At 45.2% G+C, this 12,809-nt stretch overlaps 33 non-coding genes and 7 pseudogenes across 33 annotated transcripts; all 40 read left to right on the forward strand.

Moving 5' to 3' along the window:
* The first annotated feature begins 148 nt into the window (after positions 1-148).
* On the forward strand, positions 149-267 carry LOC148557490 (5S ribosomal RNA). Its single transcript, XR_015889150.1, has one exon. It is a non-coding gene; the product is annotated as a 5S ribosomal RNA (ribosomal RNA).
* A 209-nt stretch (positions 268-476) lies between these two features.
* Positions 477-600, forward strand: LOC148557491 (5S ribosomal RNA; annotated as a pseudogene).
* A 216-nt stretch (positions 601-816) lies between these two features.
* On the forward strand, positions 817-935 carry LOC148557492 (5S ribosomal RNA). The gene has a single exon (XR_015890240.1). It is a non-coding gene; the product is annotated as a 5S ribosomal RNA (ribosomal RNA).
* Positions 936-1,129: 194 nt separating this feature from the next.
* Positions 1,130-1,248, forward strand: LOC148557493 (5S ribosomal RNA). The gene has a single exon (XR_015890311.1). It is a non-coding gene; the product is annotated as a 5S ribosomal RNA (ribosomal RNA).
* A 201-nt stretch (positions 1,249-1,449) lies between these two features.
* On the forward strand, positions 1,450-1,568 carry LOC148557494 (5S ribosomal RNA). The gene has a single exon (XR_015889328.1). It is a non-coding gene; the product is annotated as a 5S ribosomal RNA (ribosomal RNA).
* A 193-nt stretch (positions 1,569-1,761) lies between these two features.
* On the forward strand, positions 1,762-1,880 carry LOC148557495 (5S ribosomal RNA). Its single transcript, XR_015889312.1, has one exon. It is a non-coding gene; the product is annotated as a 5S ribosomal RNA (ribosomal RNA).
* A 214-nt stretch (positions 1,881-2,094) lies between these two features.
* On the forward strand, positions 2,095-2,218 carry LOC148557496 (5S ribosomal RNA; annotated as a pseudogene).
* A 213-nt stretch (positions 2,219-2,431) lies between these two features.
* Positions 2,432-2,550, forward strand: LOC148557497 (5S ribosomal RNA). The gene has a single exon (XR_015890251.1). It is a non-coding gene; the product is annotated as a 5S ribosomal RNA (ribosomal RNA).
* A 195-nt stretch (positions 2,551-2,745) lies between these two features.
* On the forward strand, positions 2,746-2,864 carry LOC148557498 (5S ribosomal RNA). Its single transcript, XR_015889200.1, has one exon. It is a non-coding gene; the product is annotated as a 5S ribosomal RNA (ribosomal RNA).
* Positions 2,865-3,061: 197 nt separating this feature from the next.
* LOC148557499 (5S ribosomal RNA) lies at positions 3,062-3,180 on the forward strand. Its single transcript, XR_015889330.1, has one exon. It is a non-coding gene; the product is annotated as a 5S ribosomal RNA (ribosomal RNA).
* Positions 3,181-3,376: 196 nt separating this feature from the next.
* LOC148557500 (5S ribosomal RNA) lies at positions 3,377-3,495 on the forward strand. The gene has a single exon (XR_015890854.1). It is a non-coding gene; the product is annotated as a 5S ribosomal RNA (ribosomal RNA).
* Positions 3,496-3,689: 194 nt separating this feature from the next.
* LOC148557501 (5S ribosomal RNA) lies at positions 3,690-3,808 on the forward strand. Its single transcript, XR_015888970.1, has one exon. It is a non-coding gene; the product is annotated as a 5S ribosomal RNA (ribosomal RNA).
* Positions 3,809-4,000: 192 nt separating this feature from the next.
* On the forward strand, positions 4,001-4,119 carry LOC148557502 (5S ribosomal RNA). The gene has a single exon (XR_015889152.1). It is a non-coding gene; the product is annotated as a 5S ribosomal RNA (ribosomal RNA).
* A 200-nt stretch (positions 4,120-4,319) lies between these two features.
* LOC148557503 (5S ribosomal RNA) lies at positions 4,320-4,443 on the forward strand (annotated as a pseudogene).
* A 224-nt stretch (positions 4,444-4,667) lies between these two features.
* Positions 4,668-4,786, forward strand: LOC148557504 (5S ribosomal RNA). The gene has a single exon (XR_015890262.1). It is a non-coding gene; the product is annotated as a 5S ribosomal RNA (ribosomal RNA).
* A 195-nt stretch (positions 4,787-4,981) lies between these two features.
* On the forward strand, positions 4,982-5,100 carry LOC148557505 (5S ribosomal RNA). The gene has a single exon (XR_015890273.1). It is a non-coding gene; the product is annotated as a 5S ribosomal RNA (ribosomal RNA).
* Positions 5,101-5,311: 211 nt separating this feature from the next.
* On the forward strand, positions 5,312-5,435 carry LOC148557506 (5S ribosomal RNA; annotated as a pseudogene).
* Positions 5,436-5,657: 222 nt separating this feature from the next.
* On the forward strand, positions 5,658-5,776 carry LOC148557507 (5S ribosomal RNA). The gene has a single exon (XR_015890284.1). It is a non-coding gene; the product is annotated as a 5S ribosomal RNA (ribosomal RNA).
* A 196-nt stretch (positions 5,777-5,972) lies between these two features.
* LOC148557508 (5S ribosomal RNA) lies at positions 5,973-6,091 on the forward strand. The gene has a single exon (XR_015888888.1). It is a non-coding gene; the product is annotated as a 5S ribosomal RNA (ribosomal RNA).
* Positions 6,092-6,290: 199 nt separating this feature from the next.
* LOC148557509 (5S ribosomal RNA) lies at positions 6,291-6,409 on the forward strand. Its single transcript, XR_015891069.1, has one exon. It is a non-coding gene; the product is annotated as a 5S ribosomal RNA (ribosomal RNA).
* Positions 6,410-6,603: 194 nt separating this feature from the next.
* LOC148557510 (5S ribosomal RNA) lies at positions 6,604-6,722 on the forward strand. Its single transcript, XR_015889175.1, has one exon. It is a non-coding gene; the product is annotated as a 5S ribosomal RNA (ribosomal RNA).
* Positions 6,723-6,921: 199 nt separating this feature from the next.
* LOC148557511 (5S ribosomal RNA) lies at positions 6,922-7,040 on the forward strand. The gene has a single exon (XR_015889153.1). It is a non-coding gene; the product is annotated as a 5S ribosomal RNA (ribosomal RNA).
* Positions 7,041-7,225: 185 nt separating this feature from the next.
* Positions 7,226-7,349, forward strand: LOC148557512 (5S ribosomal RNA; annotated as a pseudogene).
* Positions 7,350-7,545: 196 nt separating this feature from the next.
* Positions 7,546-7,664, forward strand: LOC148557513 (5S ribosomal RNA). Its single transcript, XR_015890295.1, has one exon. It is a non-coding gene; the product is annotated as a 5S ribosomal RNA (ribosomal RNA).
* A 194-nt stretch (positions 7,665-7,858) lies between these two features.
* Positions 7,859-7,977, forward strand: LOC148557514 (5S ribosomal RNA). Its single transcript, XR_015888582.1, has one exon. It is a non-coding gene; the product is annotated as a 5S ribosomal RNA (ribosomal RNA).
* Positions 7,978-8,181: 204 nt separating this feature from the next.
* LOC148557515 (5S ribosomal RNA) lies at positions 8,182-8,300 on the forward strand. The gene has a single exon (XR_015891070.1). It is a non-coding gene; the product is annotated as a 5S ribosomal RNA (ribosomal RNA).
* Positions 8,301-8,494: 194 nt separating this feature from the next.
* LOC148557516 (5S ribosomal RNA) lies at positions 8,495-8,613 on the forward strand. The gene has a single exon (XR_015889176.1). It is a non-coding gene; the product is annotated as a 5S ribosomal RNA (ribosomal RNA).
* Positions 8,614-8,811: 198 nt separating this feature from the next.
* LOC148557517 (5S ribosomal RNA) lies at positions 8,812-8,930 on the forward strand. The gene has a single exon (XR_015889154.1). It is a non-coding gene; the product is annotated as a 5S ribosomal RNA (ribosomal RNA).
* Positions 8,931-9,117: 187 nt separating this feature from the next.
* Positions 9,118-9,241, forward strand: LOC148557518 (5S ribosomal RNA; annotated as a pseudogene).
* A 209-nt stretch (positions 9,242-9,450) lies between these two features.
* Positions 9,451-9,569, forward strand: LOC148557519 (5S ribosomal RNA). Its single transcript, XR_015889704.1, has one exon. It is a non-coding gene; the product is annotated as a 5S ribosomal RNA (ribosomal RNA).
* Positions 9,570-9,761: 192 nt separating this feature from the next.
* On the forward strand, positions 9,762-9,880 carry LOC148557520 (5S ribosomal RNA). Its single transcript, XR_015890312.1, has one exon. It is a non-coding gene; the product is annotated as a 5S ribosomal RNA (ribosomal RNA).
* Positions 9,881-10,075: 195 nt separating this feature from the next.
* Positions 10,076-10,194, forward strand: LOC148557521 (5S ribosomal RNA). Its single transcript, XR_015889331.1, has one exon. It is a non-coding gene; the product is annotated as a 5S ribosomal RNA (ribosomal RNA).
* Positions 10,195-10,390: 196 nt separating this feature from the next.
* LOC148557522 (5S ribosomal RNA) lies at positions 10,391-10,509 on the forward strand. Its single transcript, XR_015889313.1, has one exon. It is a non-coding gene; the product is annotated as a 5S ribosomal RNA (ribosomal RNA).
* A 242-nt stretch (positions 10,510-10,751) lies between these two features.
* Positions 10,752-10,875, forward strand: LOC148557523 (5S ribosomal RNA; annotated as a pseudogene).
* Positions 10,876-11,086: 211 nt separating this feature from the next.
* LOC148557524 (5S ribosomal RNA) lies at positions 11,087-11,205 on the forward strand. The gene has a single exon (XR_015888583.1). It is a non-coding gene; the product is annotated as a 5S ribosomal RNA (ribosomal RNA).
* A 192-nt stretch (positions 11,206-11,397) lies between these two features.
* On the forward strand, positions 11,398-11,516 carry LOC148557525 (5S ribosomal RNA). The gene has a single exon (XR_015889201.1). It is a non-coding gene; the product is annotated as a 5S ribosomal RNA (ribosomal RNA).
* A 197-nt stretch (positions 11,517-11,713) lies between these two features.
* Positions 11,714-11,832, forward strand: LOC148557526 (5S ribosomal RNA). The gene has a single exon (XR_015889332.1). It is a non-coding gene; the product is annotated as a 5S ribosomal RNA (ribosomal RNA).
* Positions 11,833-12,033: 201 nt separating this feature from the next.
* On the forward strand, positions 12,034-12,152 carry LOC148557527 (5S ribosomal RNA). The gene has a single exon (XR_015891762.1). It is a non-coding gene; the product is annotated as a 5S ribosomal RNA (ribosomal RNA).
* Positions 12,153-12,346: 194 nt separating this feature from the next.
* On the forward strand, positions 12,347-12,465 carry LOC148557528 (5S ribosomal RNA). The gene has a single exon (XR_015888971.1). It is a non-coding gene; the product is annotated as a 5S ribosomal RNA (ribosomal RNA).
* Positions 12,466-12,660: 195 nt separating this feature from the next.
* Positions 12,661-12,779, forward strand: LOC148557529 (5S ribosomal RNA). The gene has a single exon (XR_015889155.1). It is a non-coding gene; the product is annotated as a 5S ribosomal RNA (ribosomal RNA).
* Positions 12,780-12,809: the final 30 nt, after the last annotated feature.

Raw genomic sequence — 12,809 nt, forward strand, 5'->3', positions numbered from 1 at the left:
TAAACGGCGCTATCTTGAATAGTTTAGCTAAAGCGAGTCTCAATTACATGATTTTAGGCAAGCTCGCACGGTCCCCGCAGGGACTCGCAGCTCGACTTACCCTACGTCGCAAGACTTGCATATGATAATTATGTGCGCATATTATAAAAGGTGCGATCATACCAGCACTAATGCGCCGGATCCCATCAGAACTCCGCAGTTAAGCGTGCTTGGGCGAGAGTAGTACTAGGATGGGTGACCTCCTGGGAAGTCCTCGTGTTGCACCTCTTTTTTTTTTTTTTTTTTTTTTTTTTTTTTTTTTTTTTACGTCGTGCTTTCCCTCGTTCTTTAAACGGCGTTATCTTGCACAGTTTAGTTAAAGCGAGTCTCAATGACCTGATTTTAGGCAAGCTCCCACGGGCCCCGCAGGGATTTGCAACTCGACTTACCCTACGTCGCGAGACATGCATATGATAATTATGTGCGCATATTTTAATAGGTGCGATCATACCAGCACTAATTCACCGGATCCCATCAGAACTCCGCAGTTAAGCGTGCTTGGGCGAGAGTAGTACTAGGATGGGTGACCTCCCTTCCTGGGAAGTCCTCGTGTTGCACCTCTTTTTTTTTTTTTTTTTTTTTTTTTTTTTTTTTTTTTTTTTTTTTACGTCGTGCTTACCCTCGTTCTTTAAACGGCGCTATCTTGAATAGTTTAGCTAAAGCGAGTCTCAATGACCTCATTTTAGGCAAGCTCGCACGGGCCTCGCAGGGATTCGCAGCTCGACTTACCCTACGTCGCAAGACATGCATATGATAATTATGTGCGCATATTATAATAGGTGCGATCATACCAGCACTAATGCACCGGATCCCATCAGAACTCCGCAGTTAAGCGTGCTTGGGCGAGAGTAGTACTAGGATGGGTGACCTCCTGGGAAGTCCTCGTGTTGCACCTCTTTTTTTTTTTTTTTTTTTTTTTACGTCGTGCTTACCCTCGTTCTTTAAACGGCGCTATCTTGCACAGTTTAGTTAAAGCGAGTCTCAATGACCTGATTTTAGGCAAGCTCCCACGGGCCCCGCAGGGATTTGCAACTCGACTTACCCTACGTCGCGAGACATGCATATGATAATTATGTGCGCATATTTTAATAGTTGCGATCATACCAGCACTAATTCACCGGATCCCATCAGAACTCCGCAGTTAAGCGTGCTTGGGCGAGAGTAGTACTAGGATGGGTGACCTCCTGGGAAGTCCTCGTGTTGCACCTTTTTTTTTTTTTTTTTTTTTTTTTTTTTTTTACGTCGTGCTTACCCTCGTTCTTTAAACGGCGCTATCTTGAATAGTTTAGCTAAAGCGAGTCTCAATGACCTCATTTTAGGCAAGCTCGCACGGGCCCTGCAGGGATTTGCAGCTCGACTTACCCTACGTCGCGAGACATGCATATGATAATTATGTGCGCATATTTTAATAGGTGCGATCATACCAGCACTAATGCACCGGATCCCATCAGAACTCCGCAGTTAAGCGTGCTTGGACGAGAGTAGTACTAGGATGGGTGACCTCCTGGGAAGTCCTCGTGTTGCACCTTTTTTTTTTTTTTTTTTTTTTTTACGTCGTGCTTACCCTCGTTCTTTAAACGGCGCTATCTTGAATAGTTTAGCTAAAGCGAGTCTCTATGACCTCATTTTAGGCAAGCTCGCACGGGCCCCGCAGGGATTCGCAGCTCGACTTACCCTACGTCGCAAGACATGCATATGATAATTATGTGCGCATATTATAATAGGTGCGATCATACCAGCACTAATGCACCGGATCCCATCAGAACTCCGCAGTTAAGCGTGCTTGGGCGAGAGTAGTACTAGTATGGGTGACCTCCTGGGAAGTCCTCGTGTTGCACCTCTTTTTTTTTTTTTTTTTTTTTTTTTTTTTTTTTTTTTTTTTTTACGTCGTGCTTACCCTCGTTCTTTAAACGGCGCTATCTTGCACAGTTTAGTTAAAGCGAGTCTCAATGACCTGATTTTAGGCAAGCTCCCACGGGCCCCGCAGGGATTTGCAACTCGACTTACCCTACGTCGCGAGACATGCATATGATAATTATGTGCGCATATTTTAATAGGTGCGATCATACCAGCACTAATTCACCGGATCCCATCAGAACTCCGCAGTTAAGCGTGCTTGGGCGAGAGTAGTACTAGGATGGGTGACCTCCCTTCCTGGGAAGTCCTCGTGTTGCACCTCTTTTTTTTTTTTTTTTTTTTTTTTTTTTTTTTTTTTTTTTTTACGTCGTGCTTACCCTCGTTCTTTAAACGGCGCTATCTTGAATAGTTTAGCTAAAGCGAGTCTCAATGACCTCATTTTAGGCAAGCTCGCACGGGCCCCGCAGGGATTCGCAGCTCGACTTACCCTACGTCGCAAGACATGCATATGATAATTATGTGCGCATATTATAATAGGTGCGATCATACCAGCACTAATGCACCGGATCCCATCAGAACTCCGCAGTTAAGCGTGCTTGGGCGAGAGTAGTACTAGGATGGGTGACCTCCTGGGAAGTCCTCGTGTTGCACCTCTTTTTTTTTTTTTTTTTTTTTTTTACGTCGTGCTTACCCTCGTTCTTTAAACGGCGCTATCTTGCACAGTTTAGTTAAAGCGAGTCTCAATGACCTAATTTTAGGCAAGCTCCCACGGGCCCCGCAGGGATTTGCAACTCGACTTACCCTACGTCGCGAGACATGCATATGATAATTATGTGCGCATATTTTAATAGGTGCGATCATACCAGCACTAATTCACCGGATCCCATCAGAACTCCGCAGTTAAGCGTGCTTGGGCGAGAGTAGTACTAGGATGGGTGACCTCCTGGGAAGTCCTCGTGTTGCACCTTTTTTTTTTTTTTTTTTTTTTTTTTTTACGTCGTGCTTACCCTCGTTCTTTAAACGGCGCTATCTTGAATAGTTTTGCTAAAGCGAGTCTCAATGACCTCATTTTAGGCAAGCTCGCACGGGCCCTGCAGGGATTTGCAGCTCGACTTACCCTACGTCGCGAGACATGCATATGATAATTATGTGCGCATGTTTTAATAGGTGCGATCATACCAGCACTAATGCACCGGATCCCATCAGAACTCCGCAGTTAAGCGTGCTTGGACGAGAGTAGTACTAGGATGGGTGACCTCCTGGGAAGTCCTCGTGTTGCACCTTTTTTTTTTTTTTTTTTTTTTTTTTTACGTCGTGCTTACCCTCGTTCTTTAAACGGCGCTATCTTGAATAGTTTAGCTAAAGCGAGTCTCTATGACCTCATTTTAGGCAAGCTCGCACGGGCCCCGCAGGGATTCGCAGCTCGACTTACCCTACGTCGCAAGACATGCATATGATAATTATGTGCGCATATTATAATAGGTGCGATCATACCAGCACTAATGCAACGGATCCCATCAGAACTCCGCGGTTAAGCGTGCTTGGGCGAGAGTAGTACTAGGATGGGTGACCTCCTGGGAAGTCCTCGTGTTGCACCTCTTTTTTTTTTTTTTTTTTTACGTCGTGCTTACCCTCGTTCTTTAAACGGCGCTATCTTGCACAGTTTAGTTAAAGCGAGTCTCAATGACCTGATTTTAGGCAAGCTCCCACGGGCCCCGCAGGGATTTGCAACTCGACTTACCCTACGTCGCGAGACATGCATATATATGATAATTATGTGCGCATATTTTAATAGGTGCGATCATACCAGCACTAATTCACCGGATCCCATCAGAACTCCGCAGTTAAGCGTGCTTGGGCGAGAGTAGTACTAGGATGGGTGACCTCCTGGGAAGTCCTCGTGTTGCACCTCTTTTTTTTTTTTTTTTTTTTTACGTCGTGCTTGCCCTCGTTCTTTAAACGGCGCTATCTTGAATAGTTTAGCTAAAGCGAGTCTCAATTACATGATTTTAGGCAAGCTCGCACGGTCCCCGCAGGGACTCGCAGCTCGACTTACCCTACGTCGCAAGACATGCATATGATAATTATGTGCGCATATTATAAAAGGTGCGATCATACCAGCACTAATGCGCCGGATCCCATCAGAACTCCGCAGTTAAGCGTGCTTGGGCGAGAGTAGTACTAGGATGGGTGACCTCCTGGGAAGTCCTCGTGTTGCACCTCTTTTTTTTTTTTTTTTTTTTTTTTTTTTTACGTCGTGCTTACCCTCGTTCTTTAAACGGCGTTATCTTGCACAGTTTAGTTAAAGCGAGTCTCAATGACCTGATTTTAGGCAAGCTCCCACGGGCCCCGCAGGGATTTGCAACTCGACTTACTCTACGTCGCGAGACATGCATATGATAATTATGTGCGCATATTTTAATAGGTGCGATCATACCAGCACTAATTCACCGGATCCCATCAGAACTCCGCAGTTAAGCGTGCTTGGGCGAGAGTAGTACTAGGATGGGTGACCTCCCTTCCTGGGAAGTCCTCGTGTTGCACCTCTTTTTTTTTTTTTTTTTTTTTTTTTTTTTTTTTTTTTTTTTTTTTTTTTTTTTACGTCGTGCTTACCCTCGTTCTTTAAACGGCGCTATCTTGAATAGTTTAGCTAAAGCGAGTCTCAATGACCTCATTTTAGGCAAGCTCGCACGGGCCCCGCAGGGATTCGCAGCTCGACTTACCCTACGTCGCAAGACATGCATATGATAATTATGTGCGCATATTATAATAGGTGCGATCATACCAGCACTAATGCACCGGATCCCATCAGAACTCCGCAGTTAAGCGTGCTTGGGCGAGAGTAGTACTAGGATGGGTGACCTCCTGGGAAGTCCTCGTGTTGCACCTCTTTTTTTTTTTTTTTTTTTTTTTTACGTCGTGCTTACCCTCGTTCTTTAAACGGCGCTATCTTGAATAGTTTAGCTAAAGCGAGTCTCAATGACCTCATTTTAGGCAAGCTCGCACGGGCCCTGCAGGGATTTGCAGCTCGACTTACCCTACGTCGCGAGACATGCATATGATAATTATGTGCGCATCTTTTAATAGGTGCGATCATACCAGCACTAATGCACCGGATCCCATCAGAACTCCGCAGTTAAGCGTGCTTGGGCGAGAGTAGTACTAGGATGGGTGACCTCCTGGGAAGTCCTCGTGTTGCACCTCTTTTTTTTTTTTTTTTTTTTTTTTTTTTTTTTTTTTTTTTACGTCGTGCTTACCCTCGTTCTTTAAACGGCGTTATCTTGCACAGTTTAGTTAAAGCGAGTCTCAATGACCTGATTTTAGGCAAGCTCCCACGGGCCCCGCAGGGATTTGCAACTCGACTTACCCTACGTCGCGAGACATGCATATGATAATTATGTGCGCATATTTTAATAGGTGCGATCATACCAGCACTAATTCACCGGATCCCATCAGAACTCCGCAGTTAAGCGTGCTTGGGCGAGAGTAGTACTAGGATGGGTGACCTCCCTTCCTGGGAAGTCCTCGTGTTGCACCTCTTTTTTTTTTTTTTTTTTTTTTTTTTTTTTTTTTTTTTTTTTTTTTTTTTTACGTCGTGCTTACCCTCGTTCTTTAAACGGCGCTATCTTGAATAGTTTAGCTAAAGCGAGTCTCAATGACCTCATTTTAGGCAAGCTCGCACGGGCCCCGCAGGGATTCGCAGCTCGACTTACCCTACGTCGCAAGACATGCATATGATAATTATGTGCGCATATTATAATAGGTGCGATCATACCAGCACTAATGCACCGGATCCCATCAGAACTCCGCAGTTAAGCGTGCTTGGGCGAGAGTAGTACTAGGATGGGTGACCTCCTGGGAAGTCCTCGTGTTGCACCTCTTTTTTTTTTTTTTTTTTTTTTTTTACGTCGTGCTTACCCTCGTTCTTTAAACGGCGCTATCTTGAATAGTTTAGCTAAAGCGAGTCTCAATGACCTCATTTTAGGCAAGCTCGCACGGGCCCTGCAGGGATTTGCAGCTCGACTTACCCTACGTCGCGAGACATGCATATGATAATTATGTGCGCATCTTTTAATAGGTGCGATCATACCAGCACTAATGCACCGGATCCCATCAGAACTCCGCAGTTAAGTGTGCTTGGGCGAGAGTAGTACTAGGATGGGTGACCTCCTGGGAAGTCCTCGTGTTGCACCTTTTTTTTTTTTTTTTTTTTTTTTTTTTTTACGTCGTGCTTACCCTCGTTCTTTAAACGGCGCTATCTTGAATAGTTTAGCTAAAGCGAGTCTCTATGACCTCATTTTAGGCAAGCTCGCACGGGCCCCGCAGGGATTCGCAGCTCGACTTACCCTACGTCGCAAGACATGCATATGATAATTATGTGCGCATATTATAATAGGTGCGATCATACCAGCACTAATGCAACGGATCCCATCAGAACTCCGCGGTTAAGCGTGCTTGGGCGAGAGTAGTACTAGGATGGGTGACCTCCTGGGAAGTCCTCGTGTTGCACCTATTTTTTTTTTTTTTTTTTTACGTCGTGCTTACCCTCGTTCTTTAAACGGCGCTATCTTGCACAGTTTAGTTAAAGCGAGTCTCAATGACCTGATTTTAGGCAAGCTCGCACGGGCCCCGCAGGGATTTGCAACTCGACTTACCCTACGTCGCGAGACATGCATATATATGATAATTATGTGCGCATATTTTAATAGGTGCGATCATACCAGCACTAATTCACCGGATCCCATCAGAACTCCGCAGTTAAGCGTGCTTGGGCGAGAGTAGTACTTGGATGGGTGACCTCCTGGGAAGTCCTCGTGTTGCACCTCTTTTTTTTTTTTTTTTTTTTTTTTTTTTACGTCGTGCTTGCCCTCGTTCTTTAAACGGCGCTATCTTGAATAGTTTAGCTAAAGCGAGTCTCAATTACATGATTTTAGGCAAGCTCGCACGGTCCCCGCAGGGACTCGCAGCTCGTCTTACCCTACGTCGCAAGACATGCATATGATAATTATGTGCGCATATTATAAAAGGTGCGATCATACCAGCACTAATGCGCCGGATCCCATCAGAACTCCGCAGTTAAGCGTGCTTGGGCGAGAGTAGTACTAGGATGGGTGACCTCCTGGGAAGTCCTCGTGTTGCACCTCTTTTTTTTTTTTTTACGTCGTGCTTACCCTCGTTCTTTAAACGGCGTTATCTTGCACAGTTTAGTTAAAGCGAGTCTCAATGACCTGATTTTAGGCAAGCTCCCACGGGCCCCGCAGGGATTTGCAACTCGACTTACCCTACGTCGCGAGACATGCATATGATAATTATGTGCGCATATTTTAATAGGTGCGATCATACCAGCACTAATTCACCGGATCCCATCAGAACTCCGCAGTTAAGCGTGCTTGGGCGAGAGTAGTACTAGGATGGGTGACCTCCCTTCCTGGGAAGTCCTCGTGTTGCACCTCTTTTTTTTTTTTTTTTTTTTTTTTTACGTCGTGCTTACCCTCGTTCTTTAAACGGCGCTATCTTGAATAGTTTAGCTAAAGCGAGTCTCAATGACCTCATTTTAGGCAAGCTCGCACGGGCCCCGCAGGGATTCGCAGCTCGACTTACCCTACGTCGCAAGACATGCATATGATAATTATGTGCGCATATTATAATAGGTGCGATCATACCAGCACTAATGCACCGGATCCCATCAGAACTCCGCAGTTAAGCGTGCTTGGGCGAGAGTAGTACTAGGATGGGTGACCTCCTGGGAAGTCCTCGTGTTGCACCTCTTTTTTTTTTTTTTTTTTTTTTTACGTCGTGCTTACCCTCGTTCTTTAAACGGCGCTATCTTGAATAGTTTAGCTAAAGCGAGTCTCAATGACCTCATTTTAGGCAAGCTCGCACGGGCCCTGCAGGGATTTGCAGCTCGACTTACCCTACGTCGCGAGACATGCATATGATAATTATGTGCGCATCTTTTAATAGGTGCGATCATACCAGCACTAATGCACCGGATCCCATCAGAACTCCGCAGTTAAGCGTGCTTGGGCGAGAGTAGTACTAGGATGGGTGACCTCCTGGGAAGTCCTCGTGTTGCACCTTTTTTTTTTTTTTTTTTTTTTTTTTTTTTTTTTTACGTCGTGCTTACCCTCGTTCTTTAAACGGCGCTATCTTGAATAGTTTAGCTAAAGCGAGTCTCTATGACCTCATTTTAGGCAAGCTCGCACGGGCCCCGCAGGGATTCGCAGCTCGACTTACCCTACGTCGCAAGACATGCATATGATAATTATGTGCGCATATTATAATAGGTGCGATCATACCAGCACTAATGCAACGGATCCCATCAGAACTCCGCGGTTAAGCGTGCTTGGGCGAGAGTAGTACTAGGATGGGTGACCTCCTGGGAAGTCCTCGTGTTGCACCTATTTTTTTTTTTTTTTTTTTACGTCGTGCTTACCCTCGTTCTTTAAACGGCGCTATCTTGCACAGTTTAGTTAAAGCGAGTCTCAATGACCTGATTTTAGGCAAGCTCGCACGGGCCCCGCAGGGATTTGCAACTCGACTTACCCTACTTCGCGAGACATGCATATATATGATAATTATGTGCGCATATTTTAATAGGTGCGATCATACCAGCACTAATTCACCGGATCCCATCAGAACTCCGCAGTTAAGCGTGCTTGGGCGAGAGTAGTACTTGGATGGGTGACCTCCTGGGAAGTCCTCGTGTTGCACCTCTTTTTTTTTTTTTTTTTTTTTTTTTTTACGTCGTGCTTGCCCTCGTTCTTTAAACGGCGCTATCTTGAATAGTTTAGCTAAAGCGAGTCTCAATTACATGATTTTAGGCAAGCTCGCACGGTCCCCGCAGGGACTCGCAGCTCGACTTACCCTACGTCGCAAGACATGCATATGATAATTATGTGCGCATATTATAAAAGGTGCGATCATACCAGCACTAATGCGCCGGATCCCATCAGAACTCCGCAGTTAAGCGTGCTTGGGCGAGAGTAGTACTAGGATGGGTGACCTCCTGGGAAGTCCTCGTGTTGCACCTCTTTTTTTTTTTTTTTTACGTCGTGCTTACCCTCGTTCTTTAAACGGCGTTATCTTGCACAGTTTAGTTAAAGCGAGTCTCAATGACCTGATTTTAGGCAAGCTCCCACGGGCCCCGCAGGGATTTGCAACTCGACTTACCCTACGTCGCGAGACATGCATATGATAATTATGTGCGCATATTTTAATAGGTGCGATCATACCAGCATTAATTCACCGGATCCCATCAGAACTCCGCAGTTAAGCGTGCTTGGGCGAGAGTAGTACTAGGATGGGTGACCTCCCTTCCTGGGAAGTCCTCGTGTTGCACCTCTTTTTTTTTTTTTTTTTTTTTTTTTTTTTTTTTTTTTAACGTCGTGCTTACCCTCGTTCTTTAAACGGCGCTATCTTGAATAGTTTAGCTAAAGCGAGTCTCAATGACCTCATTTTAGGCAAGCTCGCACGGGCCTCGCAGGGATTCGCAGCTCGACTTACCCTACGTCGCAAGACATGCATATGATAATTATGTGCGCATATTATAATAGGTGCGATCATACCAGCACTAATGCACCGGATCCCATCAGAACTCCGCAGTTAAGCGCGCTTGGGCGAGAGTAGTACTAGGATGGGTGACCTCCTGGGAAGTCCTCGTGTTGCACCTCTTTTTTTTTTTTTTTTTTTTTACGTCGTGCTTACCCTCGTTCTTTAAACGGCGCTATCTTGCACAGTTTAGTTAAAGCGAGTCTCAATGACCTGATTTTAGGCAAGCTCCCACGGGCCCCGCAGGGATTTGCAACTCGACTTACCCTACGTCGCGAGACATGCATATGATAATTATGTGCGCATATTTTAATAGTTGCGATCATACCAGCACTAATTCACCGGATCCCATCAGAACTCCGCAGTTAAGCGTGCTTGGGCGAGAGTAGTACTAGGATGGGTGACCTCCTGGGAAGTCCTCGTGTTGCACCTTTTTTTTTTTTTTTTTTTTTTTTTTACGTCGTGCTTACCCTCGTTCTTTAAACGGCGCTATCTTGAATAGTTTAGCTAAAGCGAGTCTCAATGACCTCATTTTAGGCAAGCTCGCACGGGCCCTGCAGGGATTTGCAGCTCGACTTACCCTACGTCGCGAGACATGCATATGATAATTATGTGCGCATATTTTAATAGGTGCGATCATACCAGCACTAATGCACCGGATCCCATCAGAACTCCGCAGTTAAGCGTGCTTGGACGAGAGTAGTACTAGGATGGGTGACCTCCTGGGAAGTCCTCGTGTTGCACCTTTTTTTTTTTTTTTTTTTTTTTTTTTACGTCGTGCTTACCCTCGTTCTTTAAACGGCGCTATCTTGAATAGTTTAGCTAAAGCGAGTCTCTATGACCTCATTTTAGGCAAGCTCGCACGGGCCCCGCAGGGATTCGCAGCTCGACTTACCCTACGTCGCAAGACATGCATATGATAATTATGTGCGCATATTATAATAGGTGCGATCATACCAGCACTAATGCACCGGATCCCATCAGAACTCCGCAGTTAAGCGTGCTTGGGCGAGAGTAGTACTAGTATGGGTGACCTCCTGGGAAGTCCTCGTGTTGCACCTCTTTTTTTTTTTTTTTTTTTTTTTTTTTTTTTTTTTTTTTTTTTTTTTTTTTTTTTTTTTTTTTTTTTTTTTACATCGTGCTTACCCTCGTTCTTTAAACGGCGCTATCTTGCACAGTTTAGTTAAAGCGAGTCTCAATGACCTGATTTTAGGCAAGCTCCCACGGGCCCCGCAGGGATTTGCAACTCGACTTACCCTACGTCGCGAGACATGCATATGATAATTATGTGCGCATATTTTAATAGGTGCGATCATACCAGCACTAATTCACCGGATCCCATCAGAACTCCGCAGTTAAGCGTGCTTGGGCGAGAGTAGTACTAGGATGGGTGACCTCCCTTCCTGGGAAGTCCTCGTGTTGCACCTCTTTTTTTTTTTTTTTTTTTTTTTTTTTTTTTTTTTTTTTTACGTCGTGCTTACCCTCGTTCTTTAAACGGCGCTATCTTGAATAGTTTAGCTAAAGCGAGTCTCAATGACCTCATTTTAGGCAAGCTCGCACGGGCCCCGCAGGGATTCGCAGCTCGACTTACCCTACGTCGCAAGACATGCATATGATAATTATGTGCGCATATTATAATAGGTGCGATCATACCAGCACTAATGCACCGGATCCCATCAGAACTCCGCAGTTAAGCGTGCTTGGGCGAGAGTAGTACTAGGATGGGTGACCTCCTGGGAAGTCCTCGTGTTGCACCTTTTTTTTTTTTTTTTTTTTTTTACGTCGTGCTTACCCTCGTTCTTTAAACGGCGCTATCTTGCACAATTTAGTTAAAGCGAGTCTCAATGACCTAATTTTAGGCAAGCTCCCACGGGCCCCGCAGGGATTTGCAACTCGACTTACCCTACGTCGCGAGACATGCATATGATAATTATGTGCGCATATTTTAATAGGTGCGATCATACCAGCACTAATTCACCGGATCCCATCAGAACTCCGCAGTTAAGCGTGCTTGGGCGAGAGTAGTACTAGGATGGGTGACCTCCTGGGAAGTCCTCGTGTTGCACCTTTTTTTTTTTTTTTTTTTTTTTTTTTTACGTCGTGCTTACCCTCGTTCTTTAAACGGCGCTATCTTGAATAGTTTAGCTAAAGCGAGTCTCAATGACCTCATTTTAGGCAAGCTCGCACGGGCCCTGCAGGGATTTGCAGCTCGACTTACCCTACGTCGCGAGACATGCATATGATAATTATGTGCGCATGTTTTAATAGGTGCGATCATACCAGCACTAATGCACCGGATCCCATCAGAACTCCGCAGTTAAGCGTGCTTGGACGAGAGTAGTACTAGGATGGGTGACCTCCTGGGAAGTCCTCGTGTTGCACCTTTTTTTTTTTTTTTTTTTTTTTTTTTTTTTTACGTCGTGCTTACCCTCGTTCTTTAAACGGCGCTATCTTGAATAGTTTAGCTAAAGCGAGTCTCTATGACCTCATTTTAGGCAAGCTCGCACGGGCCCCGCAGGGATTCGCAGCTCGACTTACCCTACGTCGCAAGACATGCATATGATAATTATGTGCGCATATTATAATAGGTGCGATCATACCAGCACTAATGCAACGGATCCCATCAGAACTCCGCGGTTAAGCGTGCTTGTGCGAGAGTAGTACTAGGATGGGTGACCTCCTGGGAAGTCCTCGTGTTGCACCTCTTTTTTTTTTTTTTTTTTTACGTCGTGCTTACCCTCGTTCTTTAAACGGCGCTATCTTGCACAGTTTAGTTAAAGCGAGTCTCAATGACCTGATTTTAGGCAAGCTCGCACGGGCCCCGCAGGGATTTGCAACTCGACTTACCCTACGTCGCGAGACATGCATATATATGATAATTATGTGCGCATATTTTAATAGGTGCGATCATACCAGCACTAATTCACCGGATCCCATCAGAACTCCGCAGTTAAGCGTGCTTGGGCGAGAGTAGTACTAGGATGGGTGACCTCCTGGGAAGTCCTCGTGTTGCACCTCTTTTTTTTTTTTTTTTTTTTTTTTACGTCGTGCTTGCCCTCGTTCTTTAAACGGCGCTATCTTGAATAGTTTAGCTAAAGCGAGTCTCAATTACATGATTTTAGGCAAGCTCGCACGGTCCCCGCAGGGACTCGCAGCTCGACTTACCCTACGTCGCAAGACATGCATATGATAATTATGTGCGCATATTATAAAAGGTGCGATCATACCAGCACTAATGCGCCGGATCCCATCAGAACTCCGCAGTTAAGCGTGCTTGGGCGAGAGTAGTACTAGGATGGGTGACCTCCTGGGAAGTCCTCGTGTTGCACCTCTTTTTTTTTTTTTTTTTTTTTTTTTTTTTT

The sequence above is a fragment of the Arachis ipaensis genome, chromosome B6 (genome assembly GCF_059453495.1).
Source record: "Arachis ipaensis isolate K30076 ecotype BB chromosome B6, ASM5945349v1, whole genome shotgun sequence".
Lineage (NCBI taxonomy): Eukaryota > Viridiplantae > Streptophyta > Magnoliopsida > Fabales > Fabaceae > Arachis > Arachis ipaensis.